Raw genomic sequence first — 13,965 nt, 5'->3', positions numbered from 1 at the left:
TGGCCTCTACTATTCCTTCAGTTTGACTATTTTCACTGTATTATCTCAAGACAGTGTGTAACAATAATTCACAAAAAGGCTGAAATGCTTCTCATGAAACATACTGAATTGATTAAGAAAAGATTTTATGATTGATTGACTATTTTTGGATATCAAATATGCAACCATCCAAGGCTAAATAAAGGCTAAACAGCATATGCACCTTATTGGTTCTGAGTCTAGCACAAATCCTCTCTTCCCTACAAACTTAAAGGTGACCTATCATGCAAAATGCACTTTTGTACGTCTTTTATACATGAACATGTGTCCCAGGTGTTCCAGGGAACTCACCAAGTGTCAGAAAACACAACCCTCTCTATTTTCCTCCATACCCAAATCTCTTAANGTATAATTTTGCACGGACGCCAGGACCGGTAAAAATTGCAACATTCTGGATTTTGATAGGTGGCGCTATTGAGCACGTTGGAATATTTTAACCCATTGACTCCAGAATGTTGCAATTTTTACCGGTCCTGGCGTCCGTGCAAAATTATACAACTTTGTCAGCATCCTAAAGGCCTCAAAAACAGGAAAGATGGTGAATAAAAATAATAATAATAATTCCACCAATAACAATAGGTTTCCTCGCACTCCGTGCTAGGACGCCGTTGGGTCCTAGCGCTCCGTGCTCGGGGCCTAATAAGCTACATTTATCTGTTATTGGCTATGGTAGGTTATTGGTTATGTTCAGGGGTGCACATAAGTGGTACGCAGGTACGCATGCGCGGCAACAATCTGAAATGCGTACCGTCACTTGTGTCACAAAGCGCATTTGCGTACCGATGTATATGTGAAGCTTTTCCATAAGGCGGTTAGATCACCGGACGACGGAGTCGGTTTCCGTGTGCAAAGACAGGGCTGCTGTTAACGTCGGCCTGTACAGCAGCACTGCGCTAAAACAGCTGATCACAACGTTCACACGNGCACCGCGGGGCCTGTTGTCATTAGAATCTGGTGCTAGCTGCGCTAACGGATATAAGAAGTAGATGTTTCTACAACCAGGGTGGAGGAGAGCTCTCCTGTCAGACTGAGAGGCTCAGTGAGGTAAAGGACTCTGAGTGTTTATAGTTCATTTTAGTTTTTAAGTTGTCTCAGTGAGTCTCTAACGTTTTGACCACAAATTATGTAAACACATATTTCCAAGGCACTCCTTTATAATTATTAGGATAAATAAAAACAGGTTTGAAATCATTCCAATGTATACTATAGGACAGTCAAAAATATAGTTTAAAGTTGGAGAGATACAAAAATGTGCATAAATAAATAAATTTTAACTAGGTAAAATAAGATATAAATGAACCACAAAAATAAAATGTTACATTTATTTGTTATTGGCTATGGTAGGTTATTGGTTATGTTCACATACTTATTTGATTATTAAAATGTAAACCGATCTTTTTCATATGTGTTTTAGAGTTGTACCCCCTAGATCTAGTCTTTAGTAATTGTGTGCTCAAAGTGCACCAGATTGAATTATTTTACTTTAAAATGTTTTTTAAAAAGCAGCCAAGAATAAGCATGATTACACCAATAGGCTGAAACTCCGAGGCCTGGTCAAATTGGCAAAAACTAGAACACGGCTCACACTCTTGCCTCGTACTTTCTCCACTCGTTGAAACGGACAAAATGTAAACACACGTGGTTCTCTAGTCTCTATCACTTTGGGTTTAATGCAAAAGACAAAACATACAAATGAACAAAGACCCTGAACCTTTACCATGGTCTCTACCTCTTCCTCTCATGTTGGATTGAGGGCAGACTGGACTGAACAGTGACTCAAGGTACAAGTGGTATTACAAGACAGGAATAGCTGCCTTGCATCCTTTTTTTGTAAATATCTCTGAAAAACAATACATAGAGATATTGGACATGATATTAAACAGTTAATTCACATTCGCACTACAGCGTGTATAGGAACAGACTCATAGCCACAAGCATGGCTGTTTCATTCCTTCATCGTTGTTTGTATTCAAAAAGCTTAAATCGACACACAAGTGTAGGCTACTTCTCTCTCTGCTCACTCTTTCCACCACTAAGCCAACATAGTTTCCCAGAATACACACACAGTTATAAACAAAGGTTTTAACACACACCCAGGTAGTCCATCAAGTCGGTTCCCTAAACCCAGGGACCATCAGGGGAACAGAAGACACAAGCAGAGCCCTAAAACTACAAGGGCTCAGGGCCAAAAAGCAACTTAAATCAATTCCATTTGATTAGGTGCACTACATCTTATAATTCCATTAACGCAGGGATGGATTTTCAATGAATGTAACTGCGGGCAAATGGTTGGGCATAATTTTGTGAAATGAAATACGGCACAGGTTCAGAGTTAGGGTGTGAATTTCTTCCTTTTCTCCTTTATCTCCTCCCCATTTTCTCATTGGGACTTTGGCTCATCCTAGAGCTGTCTTGATTGTCCTCTTTTTGCAAAGCTTCTTTTCCCCCCCACATTATCTTAAAATGCTTTCAGAATGCTTTGTCTAACTTATTTCACACTTTAATATATCAGCTTTGGCTCAAAAGAGCCAAAGTCCCCTGATTTAGTCCCAACTAAATGCTGCATATAAGCCATAAGTTGCACATCAGGGAGGTTAAGCATTTAAAGGGGACCTATTATGCAAAATGCACTTTTGTATGTCTTTTATACATAAATATGTGTCCCCGGTGTGTCAGGGAATTCACGCAGCGTGAGGTAATAAAACCCTCTCTCTTTTCCCCCTTACCCAAATCTCTAAAAACGGGGGCTAGGCCTACAATGGAACTGATCCAGATTTGTGTACGATATTATATATATATATATATATATATAATATCGGCAATGCGGACCCACTGCACTATCAGAAAGTTGCTATCAGAAACAATGCCCGACTGTTTTGGACGTAACATGGTCTTTGTTTACATTAGCAAGCATGCTAACACTCAGAGCTAACGCAGTACTGGAGAGAGCACTTATGTAGAACAGCAGAAAGAAGAAAAACTCACCTTGAGGTAAACCCGCAAGAGAAAAATATTTGAGCTCCATACTGTTTGAGAAATAATCCTTGATGTGGTTTGGAACATGATATGACGTTTAATCACGGCAGCATTGAGCTGAATCTGCCGTGTAATTCTGAGCAGGCATTAGCTCCACCTCCTTTTTTCTTTTTTAAAGCGAAGGACCCCGAATCAGGAGTTCTCTAATGGCACATTTCCACTGCAGCGCGTAGCACGGTTTAAGCGTGCCGTGCCAAACCTGGCCCGTTGTTTGTTGCGTTTCCACTAGGGGTAGTTCCGGCTAACGGGTATTGTTTCACAGTTTTTCTGGCCCTTCAAAAGACGGCAGGCGAAAAAACGTTGTGTTTTCTAAATGGAGTTCGGCTAAGGCTAACGGACTAGGCTATATGCTCCGACCGTCCACTCTCACAACAACGGCCTATGCAGATATAAATAAACCAGTGACTGTATTCACCATGACACAGACAGTCTGTGGTTTGTACTTGTTTAACTTTTGTCTAGTTTCTGAACAGATATGAGGAACTGTGAGCTCTGAGTGCTAACAGCTAACGGCTGATGTTGGTTTTGTGGTTCGCATTGAAGATGACGATCACGGCTCCGCCTACACTGCGTTACTATAGTTACTGCCCCAGCTACTAAACTGTAATGGAAACGCAGCATAAAGTGAGCCTGGCCTACCAAGGCCTAACTATACCGTACGAGGCCGTGAGAGGCCCTGCAGTGGAAATGCGCCATAACAGGGCAAAAACAGGGGGATGTCTAAAGTGCATGATCTGTTTGGTATTTTGAGCAAAACACATCATATAGCCTACATGTTTTTTATATACATTATTTTTATATATCTGAGACCCATAATATATGTCTAAAAATTGCATGATAGGAGACCTTTAATAAGTTACCTTTTTTTATACTATGTTCTGACACACTAGCCTCCTACAACACTGTGATTTGTCAATGGGAACATTTTAACAGCCCAACCACTTTGCTATGGAGTTTTTGAAGCAGCCTGTGGCGACGTGTCTCTGTGTGATCCTGGCCTTACAGCTTCAGACCTAAAGCCAGGATTCTGACAGTCAATGAATGTGATGTCCCCTCTGGAGGCAAGTGGCTAGCCCTCAGAGAACATTCAAGCGTGATTGGAGCTATGGTGTGATTTTAAAGACCCTGAGTAAAATATCTGTCAGGAAGCCAGTAAAGACAGCTAGATTAACTGCATGACTTCCGCAATTTTATGCCTCACTAATCAACCTTTACTGTACATTCTAGGCTAAGTAAAGGCTAGGGATATAGGGACCGTTACATTTCCTGCATGGCATCGGCAATCTAACTTAGCCTTAGGCCTGTTGCTTCACGACTCAGTGTGTCCTCTAACAACAAATCAAATTTCTTGGCATCACATATCTATACACATGTTGGTGTAAACGATAAATAGATAGATAGATAGATAGATAGATAGATAAAGTAGGTCCAATAACCTTTGTGCCATGTGCAGAACGTTTCTACATCTCAAAATGTATGCGGCTTATATTTAATGCCTTTCTCAGCTGAACCCACACTTCTCTGGTTTTTTAATCAAGAGCAATTGTTTGCATACATTCTTAGTTTTCCCTTTTTTGAGATCACTGAGCTCAGTCAACTCAAGAGTAAACTGGTCCTTAAGCTGCTGCAGAGTTGCTGTCGGACACGCTGCTGCATCTTTAATGCAGTGCTAGCTGGGGGACTCATCAAATATTTGTGTCTTTCCCAGTCAAGCAACGCATTGCTTACACTGGCTGAAGGACTCAGTGCCCTCCTGTCCCCTCTCAGAACGCTGTCCCGCACTGAATGGATGCTGCAGTCATCTGCGGGGACAGCACTGATGAAGGTCAACAATCCATCAGGCCCTTAGGATGGTGAAAAGCATGGGCCACTGAATGGGCATTTAAATGATGGATGTATGCAGCAGATGGATATAAATCCCAGGATAAATGCTGACCAAATATTTTCTATGTAACATCAACACAGTCTTATATATCATAAAGATCTCTGATACAAGTGCTTGGAAAATACATTATACATCATTGGAATACTTTTACAAACATAACATTACTTAAATGCCTGTGCCTGAGAATCAGTTAAAAAGAGCTACTGCTGCAATTGTTATTGAACCTGATTTTTGTCAGGGTACACTGGACAAATATTTCCAGCAATAAATCATTTTTGAGAATTCTAGTCTTAAGAGCAACGAGATGAAACAGTAGATCCACTTTTATGAACATCCATATTATTCTAGTCATTACATAATTACAATAACAGATGAGAAAGATTGTAAGAAGTTACTGGTTCAATATTGAACTGCAAGCCAGCAGCCCTTTGCCAATGAGGGAACAGAGCAACAACTGTGCCAGTTTATGTTGAGCAAGGGGAAATCAAGAGCAAATTTATGAGCATAATAATGAATACTATGCCTGCTTTAATTACACCAATCCTGGCCTCTTTGAAGTATACTGTTGAACAAATAAACATGGATAAAGTATTACATGTGTATGTTGGTGGGAATTTTTTAATTATGTTTGTTAGTATTGCTGTTTACAAATGGAGCTTAATTACCAGCCCTACTTGTGTACAAACAGGGAAAATGTAGGATTCACTTTGACTTTCACTGTCATTTAGTGAAATCAAAACTGAACCTGAGATACATTACACCGTTAGCAGTTCATGAATCATAAGCGAGGACGATGCTAATATATTTCATGGATGCATTTTGAATGTCAACCAAGTGTGGTTAGAGGGGCAAAGAGGAGCCCTGCACAGATGCTTTTCACACACGTTGCCTCTGAAGCACCTGTCCCCGCCGTATGTCAGAGCTCTGAACGTTCCAAGCCGAGCTAAACAAGGCAAACGGATACAAATCTGTGCCAAAACAGGTGTGTGACAGTTCCACCTGTGTTTCCACCAGGCATTCTCTTCTCGTTCTCATACCCAGATAAAGAGTCTGATCTCTGGCAGAATAAAAAAGGATCTGTCAGCTGCTGGCTGCTTACAGATATCCAAAGAATCTCCCTCAACACCCAGCTGCTCTCCCCGGGTTTTGCTGATAGGGGGTTGGGGGATTTTAGACATCTTTGACTTTGAGTTACCTTTCAGTCAGGCTGTAGTTGTTTTTGAATATTTTTTTATCTAGAATTTCGATAGCTTTCTATTTACATCAGGGATTTGCAATCATTAAAGATGAAGTGAAATCAAAAAACTCGAAGCTGGAGACGTATATTTCCACCTTTGCATGAGCCTTTTATCTCATGATGGAGCTTGCTCTATTGCTTGTTTTGCCATAAGAGTTGATATCCTGTCATCCTTGGAGCATGGCTCATTTTTATTCCATTATCAAGCTGGCTGTAGCGTTAGTTTATTGCCTTTGTACTGTGTAACCAGTTTCACATTGTGTGTCTTTATCTTACTTTGAAAACAAGGCCATCTTCAAAGGGAAAACATGAAAAATGTCTTAGTGATGTTAAAATGCAGACTACAAAGATTTGGATGAAAGGAGAATAATATTCACATCAAGCTATGTAGTATCAGTATGTTCAGCCAGGAGGACTGCAGGATTGATTTGAAGACTAACCGTTCAACTTTACCAGGTTACTCATGAGCAGAAGAGAAAGTGAAGTTCAAAGTCGAGCGTGACCTTGCATGACGTCGGTGGAAAAGAATACGTGAAAGACTCCTTTAAGTTCATCACATGAAACAGTTTAATTCATATCATGTATCTGTATAATGTGCTCTATAAGCTTTATGCTATATGCAGACTGCAGTCGGCGATGTTTAATTCATGTATTTAAGACATTCACGGGAAATATGCACCATCTGCAATTCAGTTACAGTAATTATTATAAAAAAACCTTTAAAAGAACAATTGGCACTGCACCTAATTCCCTTTAAAATCTTTAAAAATAATGATGTACTCTCAACAGCCAGGACAGGATATGTGTTTGTGTGTGTGTATAAGGATTCGATCGATGAGGCGCTGATATCAAAAATAGATCAGTTTCTGTTTTGTTAATTGATATCACTTGTATCTATTTTTTTCTCATTAAAAAACAAGGTGTGCTTCTGGGTGTACACATCGGAAATGCATAATTAACTCCTGCATCAGACTTGAAACAAAACACGTGCATCCATTTGTAGAATTTAATTGCATCATTTATGCCTTTCTTTAGCTCATGTGCAAATCACATCTGCACATACATTATGCATATGATTCCTTACCACTGCCTGACATACAGGAATGCTGATGAACATATGACTCACTCTTTAAGTGAGCGGCAGCTCACTTAGTTCCAAGCAAGCGCCACTTGCTTGGAACAGTCTACAGCTAAAATCTCAAAACATACAGTGACAGAGCATCATGCATGCTGCTCCTTATATACCTGTAGATGAGCAGTATACAGGTACATACAATTTGTCCTGTATAGAATAATACTCTAATAAAACTATAATCTATACAGGGGTGTCAAACTCAAATACACAGTGTGCCAACATTTTAAAATGGGTACTAGTCAAGGGCCGGACTGGTTCAATGTTTATTGCAACACTTATTGAAATGAACTTATTGCAGATATTAAACCTGGAAAAAAAAAGCTTAAATGATTGCCTATAAAAACAACATTAAATAATCAGTTGCAGTCATTTCTTATGGCTCTATCTGCAGAGTCATTTCTTATGGCTCTATCTGCAGAGTCATTTCTTATGGCTCTATCTGCAGAGTCATTTCTTATGATTACATTTTTCCACAGGCCAACAACAGCTTCAAAAAAACTATTTTCCTCAAAGAACAAAACAAACATGCCCTGTTGTCTCAAGAAAGAAAGTGCAGAAGGAAACATCCATGCAAACTCCGTGTGCTGCTCTGTGATGCTAGTTCAAGCCAGATACTTGGCATCTCATCTTGGGTGCAAGTTCATCAATGTTTGGGGTCAGGCTCTGAGCTGAGGAAATCCTCAGGATTGAGTGAAGGTGTGCGTGCAATATACCGGCGGGCCAGATCTAATAGTAATTAGAAATTATCCTGCGGGCCGAAATTAAATCCACCATGGGCCTGATTTGGCCCCCGGGCCTGGAGTTTGACACATGTGATCTTTAAACTATAAATTCAGATTTTTGCACACATAATCTAGATTTAAGCATGTTTCCTTATGCATGTATTATGTAACCACATTTGTATTAAAACGTAGGAAATAAAGAACATGTTATATCCTCTCGTGAATGCAGTACTAATGACCTTTTGTTTTGGTAGATTTGGATAATATTGTTTGTAATTGTAAAGATCAACGAATCTGGAAAAGCCACATATCTTCAAGTTTTGCTTTTTTTTTATACATTGGGCAACTGAGATTACTTTTTTTTTCACTTGCATTTGAAGTGTTTATTTTATGTCCCTCAGTGTTTTGTGGGTTGTGTATAGAAGGAAATGAGAATCATATCACAACCCAGTTATGGTCAGGACTGGGTTTATTTTAGGTGTATATATGACGCATCTTTGTGATGTGAATACTTTCCATGCAAATTGACTCTTAACTGTATGTTTGAAAACAATTCGTAGGATACCTAATTTACATATATGTGTGCTCTTGGAAAAAAATGTCTTTCCTTAAATGGAAAGTGGAGAACCAGTGCCTCTATGTGTACCGATAGCGCTTTCATGATCAATTTATTTCCTGTTTACTGCAGCAGTATATCAGCCAGCGTCCCAGAACAAACCTCCCATTTCCAAATGTCTTCTTGTGCACGTGTTGTTATTTTATTTTTTGCCAGGAAGATTTTGATACTGTGAAACAAGATATGAGCCAAGAATACTGCAGGGGAAAGCATGTTAGGTCAGCTGAGAGGAGGCAGGGTGTGTTTGATGGATGCTTGGCAGGTTTTGGGTGGAGCGCCTTAAGACCTCTCTCGCACAAACAAACAGACACACACACACACACTGCCATTGACTTACTCGCACTGCTCTTTTCATGAGGTGGTGGAGGGCTTCACTGCTCAGCACATGGCATCAATCAACAATGCTCATGTGAGTTTAGCGATAGAGCAGAGGATGAGTCATTCTTTCTTTCAGGGTGCTCTGGGATAAATGTGTTGTTAGGTCTTTCAGGGCTTGTTTAATGCTCGAAATGCAATCACAGTGACTGAGCAACACTGGCCTCTATAGGCAACAAGACGAACAAGTGTTGACATGATGAAATTAAAGCAGCAACTCCATTATTAAAAATAACAAATCTCATTCTGTCGTCTTCTCTTTCTCACCCTCTGTGTGTGTGTTTAGAGCTGTAGGCCTATCTGTCGTTTTTTGTTTGTGAACATGCCAGTGTGCTGCGTCACTGGCACGCGTCTGTTCTTTTTGCGCCTGTGTTTGTTAATGTCACTCAAGACAGCCAAATTGAAGGTGCTATTGTTAGTGCCGGAGGGCACTGGGAGTGGATTCGACAGCTTGACAGCTCTCATTAGCGTATTAGACACAAACAGTGGCACAGATGCTCCCGGTCAGTCCTTGGTCAGCCTGGAGCTTCGCTTAACGGCCTGCTGACAGGTGGCTTTGTGGCACTCTGTCTCGTGGCTGACAGGGTGGCAAAACAGGAGCTCATCTTCAATAGACTGCTGGGATTTCCAAGGACGATGAATACTGGAAGAGTATAATGAAATGAATCGTGAAGGTTATAAAAGCATGTAACCATAGTAAGTAAAGTAAAGAGTATACAAATAATGAAATATGAGACAAGAGAAGGAGGCACATATTCTCATGAACTTTGTATTGGATGGTTCTATGCCTATTTTCAAGAAGAAATGTAAATGAGTTAAAGCAAGATTGCATAATCAAATATGTGTTACTTATTAAACAAATGTATTCAAACAGCCTCATGAAACACACTCACAAAACACACCCGAACCGACAAGCACAAGGCGTTCTGGTCCAGTGGTTCGTTTTTGGAGTCAGATTCTGCTTTTTACTACCATTTGTCACGGCATAACGCTCAAAAGTTTGGTTCTCACTTTCAGTTCTCACAAGCCAAAAAAAAATCAATGCCACAGGCATAACACTCCTGTTAAACTGAAAGGAATGATTTTCCTAAACCTTTTGAAGTTTTTGCAATGCCTCAAAGGTAGCACAGAAAAGAGGCTCAAAGTAATTCAGTCTGAGAGAAACCTGTACAGGCAAATAGTTCAAGAAAAAAAGTGAAAGTAGACCAAATGGGAAAGAAATGAATTTAGACAAACAGTTACAAAAGACTGGCCTTATAATGCTTTGTCCCTTTGACGTTTACTATGATTGGAAATCCTGGGTAATAAAATCATCTTATGCATTATATTCCGTGAATGTATTCCAAAAGGCCAAAGTCGATCACAGAAATCAGCAAAACTGAGTGTGTTCCAGATAATGAAGAGATAAGGTAATATCATTTAATTATCAAACAATATTTCTAATATGTTATAAATGCATCATACAAATTAATAATGCCAATTAAAAAGAACAATACATTTCAATAATAACATTTCATGTTGTTGACTGACATTTTGACATTTTAACGGGAAATGCAGTGTTATTAAAGTGTGTACTTCCAGCTGATTTGCTCAGCTGAATATATTTTGAAAAACAAATTATAAAAGTACATTCATCACATTTATGTTGGAACATTAAATAAATTGCTGCTGTGTAAGATGGTGGGTTGCAGCAGAAGCAGGTGGATGTCTCACACCTCACACAACCCTCAGGAATACACCTTATAAAGAGATAGCTTTTACTGGACAGGTGCATGCTGGGGGAGGAAAAAATAGGAATGACTCAAATTTGTTGTGTTCTACTCTGGTCCTCAAAGTAATTATATATCCAATTCTCTTTCAAGCCTGGCAGGTTAAATGTAGAAACCAATCAACGCCCATTTTATTTCAGAGGAATGGCAATGTTGAAAAGAGTAGAGGAGGGAGTGAAAGTACATTTTTGACCTTTACTGTATATTTAGTTTATTAAAAAAAGTGCTTTGGGGTAACGCCAATGTTGCATAAACACAAATCTAGGATGCTCGTTATATATTATACAAGAGGTCTTATCCTGTTTGTACAAGGTCACAGGTTAGTCATCCCAGGAGGGCTGTGTCAGCAGCAAGGCCATGCAATTTCCCCTAAATCCACTTTAAAGATTAATGTCAAATCATGCCCCTATGGTAAGTGCATGTTATGAACTCCAGTAGTGACTTAACTGGAACATCCATGTGTCTCTGTGTGAATGTGTGTGCAATGTAAAGCCATGTCTTTGCATGTGCTTTTACTGTATGTGTATGAATCCCACACAACTGCATGATTTATTCTGAGCGTAAAGTAAACAGTCAAGAAATGGAAAGGAATCGTACAGTTAGAGGACGAGTCCTTCTCTCTGTCCCCTCCAAGGAAAGATAAAGCCCTTCAGACCACACTGAGAAGAATGTCAGTGCTATTGTCACTACTTATGAAAATAAAATGTCTTAGCCCAAATAAGATTCTCACTATCCTCTCTCTCTTTCAACAAAACACCGTAATTGTGCAAATCAGCTCTTGTCAGAGGCAATGATGCAAGACGCCCTAACTCGCAAGTGCTGCTGCCAAAATGAACTGTCCTCATTGATTAACATTATCAATTACCTCTCCACTCCTAATTGGAATATTATTGCAAATCTAGACAGGGAGAGAGATGCTGTTTACCTTTGCAGCCTAACCTGTTATTTGTCATGTAAGTAGCAGATGTATTGATAACTGCAAATGCTAGAGTCTTAGATATGTGTTACATGTTGCCACATTTGTTGGAAAAACTATTAATCAAGCTTGTGATAATGTTACAATGTACTGCAATTATGCACACTAACCTGCCATATTATTATGCACAGTCATGTACATGGTTGATTAAAGGATTGTTTACAGATGTGACTGAGCTTGGGTTTCACTGAATGCTAATTGGCGGACTTAAATGGAAATGGAGGGTTATTATTAAGATGGCAGCTTTGTGTATTTGTGTACGCAGCATGTTTGCACTCCTCTTTTTCACACGGGGAAACACACATGGCTATTGACAGAGCACTCTGAGTAAAAACAGATTTGCTCATGAGCCAAGCCAAGTCAATAAGTAGAAATATAGACAGTCAACAAAAATAACAAACAGTGGACGCCCACGATGCATGAATCTGTGAATGTTAAGCTGGACGGATTTTAGGCTTGTGCTGACAAACTTGTATGACAAGTATTAACCTCAATATTTATAGTAGGGTCTGATGGTATTGTTTGTGGTGTGGTACGCAATCTTTCATTCCTTTTTAACAGATTGCGCTGGCAATAAGAGCGCAGACACGTGGCAGCGGGCCAGGTGATGACCCTGCGTTGATGGATGTGGCAGCCATGACGAGGAGTTACCAGCTCGCCACGGCGATCCGTATAACAGGAGACAATGTCAGAGCTACACCCGACTTGTCAGGCTAACAGTATTTTATTAGCTGACAACACTGACAAAACATTCACTTTGTCCTGGGACACGGTCTACTGCTAGCCCTGACACTATGCTGCAGGTATCACACACAGAATTGAGAAAACTTAAAGAACTTGAGATATTTAACTATGAATATATTTTTGCTGCTTATTATAGAAGGCATTACACTCCTCTTTTTGCAATTAAATTCATTCGGAAAAATCTTCAGAAAAATCTTTTCAGGCCATCGGATGTGTTCGTAAATTATTCGTAAAGTTTGTATACATATTTTGTCTGTGGCTCATTATTAGAGACAGTTGAAGGTAATTTTCTGGTTGTTTTTCATTACATCCCTGTCCCAGCGGCTTTCAGACCTCAGACATCATTTCTACAAATGTGATTATTTTCAAAATCAACACGACATTTTAATGTCTTATTGTTTGTTTTGCTATAAATAAATAATGTGCTACTGTGGAAGTGCAACATGGAGAAAAAAAACATAAATACAACAACCTAAAAAACATGTTAAACGGCGTTTGATTTATTTATGGAAAAGAAAAGTCCCTATTCTTAATCTGAAATTGTATTTTGGTTGAGGAAGCTAATGAAGAAGAATACTAACACGTAATACAATGATGCTGTGCAAATGCATCAGTTTACTTGACATCTCTGAACTCATTAATGGAAACATGAGACAAAAGGCATTCAAAGACTTTAAATGTCAAACCAGTGTTCACAGTTTGAATTTGATGAGTAACAGAGCTTAAAACATTGAACAGGCAGTTTGATTAAACTCTTCTTTGACCCAGGAGAATACTTGATACGTGTTCCCCATATCTCACATTTCACAGCAAGAATCTCTGTGGATGCCAAACAGACACAATGAGCAAGTTATAAATAAATGTTTATAGTTAAAGGATGTGTTTTTTTTCAAATGACAAAAGAGAAACAAATCAGGTGAAATATAGCAGACCCAGACTATCAAATAAATCAATGGCACACAAAAACATAGACACACAGATCGCTTTATGAAATGTTCAACATTTTGCATATCTTGTTTTAGCTTAAGGTTTCATTCTTATGATATTGAAACCTATAAAATATGTGAATTTACACAATATCTGAATAAACATAAGTGTGTTCCAAACATCCTTTCAAGTAACATGTTTAAAGCATGGTTTTTGAGCCTTTTTGTCACCTCGTTAAGAGTGTCGATCGTTTTTTGTATACTATTTTGGAAATAATGTAGATTACTTATTTTTCACCTCTGTCTCGCGGGTCGTGCATTTGAGTCCTTTTCCCTGGGTTTCCAAGTTCGTGACAAAAGTAATTATTATTATTATTATTATTATTCATTTGTATCACTTGTTTTTGTTTTAGTAACATCTAAATGTCTTTATATATAACTTTTCAAGTAAGTTTTTATGATTGTTTTATATTATCATTTTATTTGTATTAAAGAATGTTGGGCC

The sequence above is a fragment of the Notothenia coriiceps genome, unplaced genomic scaffold (assembly GCF_000735185.1).
Source record: "Notothenia coriiceps isolate Sejong01 unplaced genomic scaffold, NC01 NC01_scaffold00020756, whole genome shotgun sequence".
Lineage (NCBI taxonomy): Eukaryota > Metazoa > Chordata > Actinopteri > Perciformes > Nototheniidae > Notothenia > Notothenia coriiceps.
Note: the sequence above shows the minus strand (reverse complement) of the source record.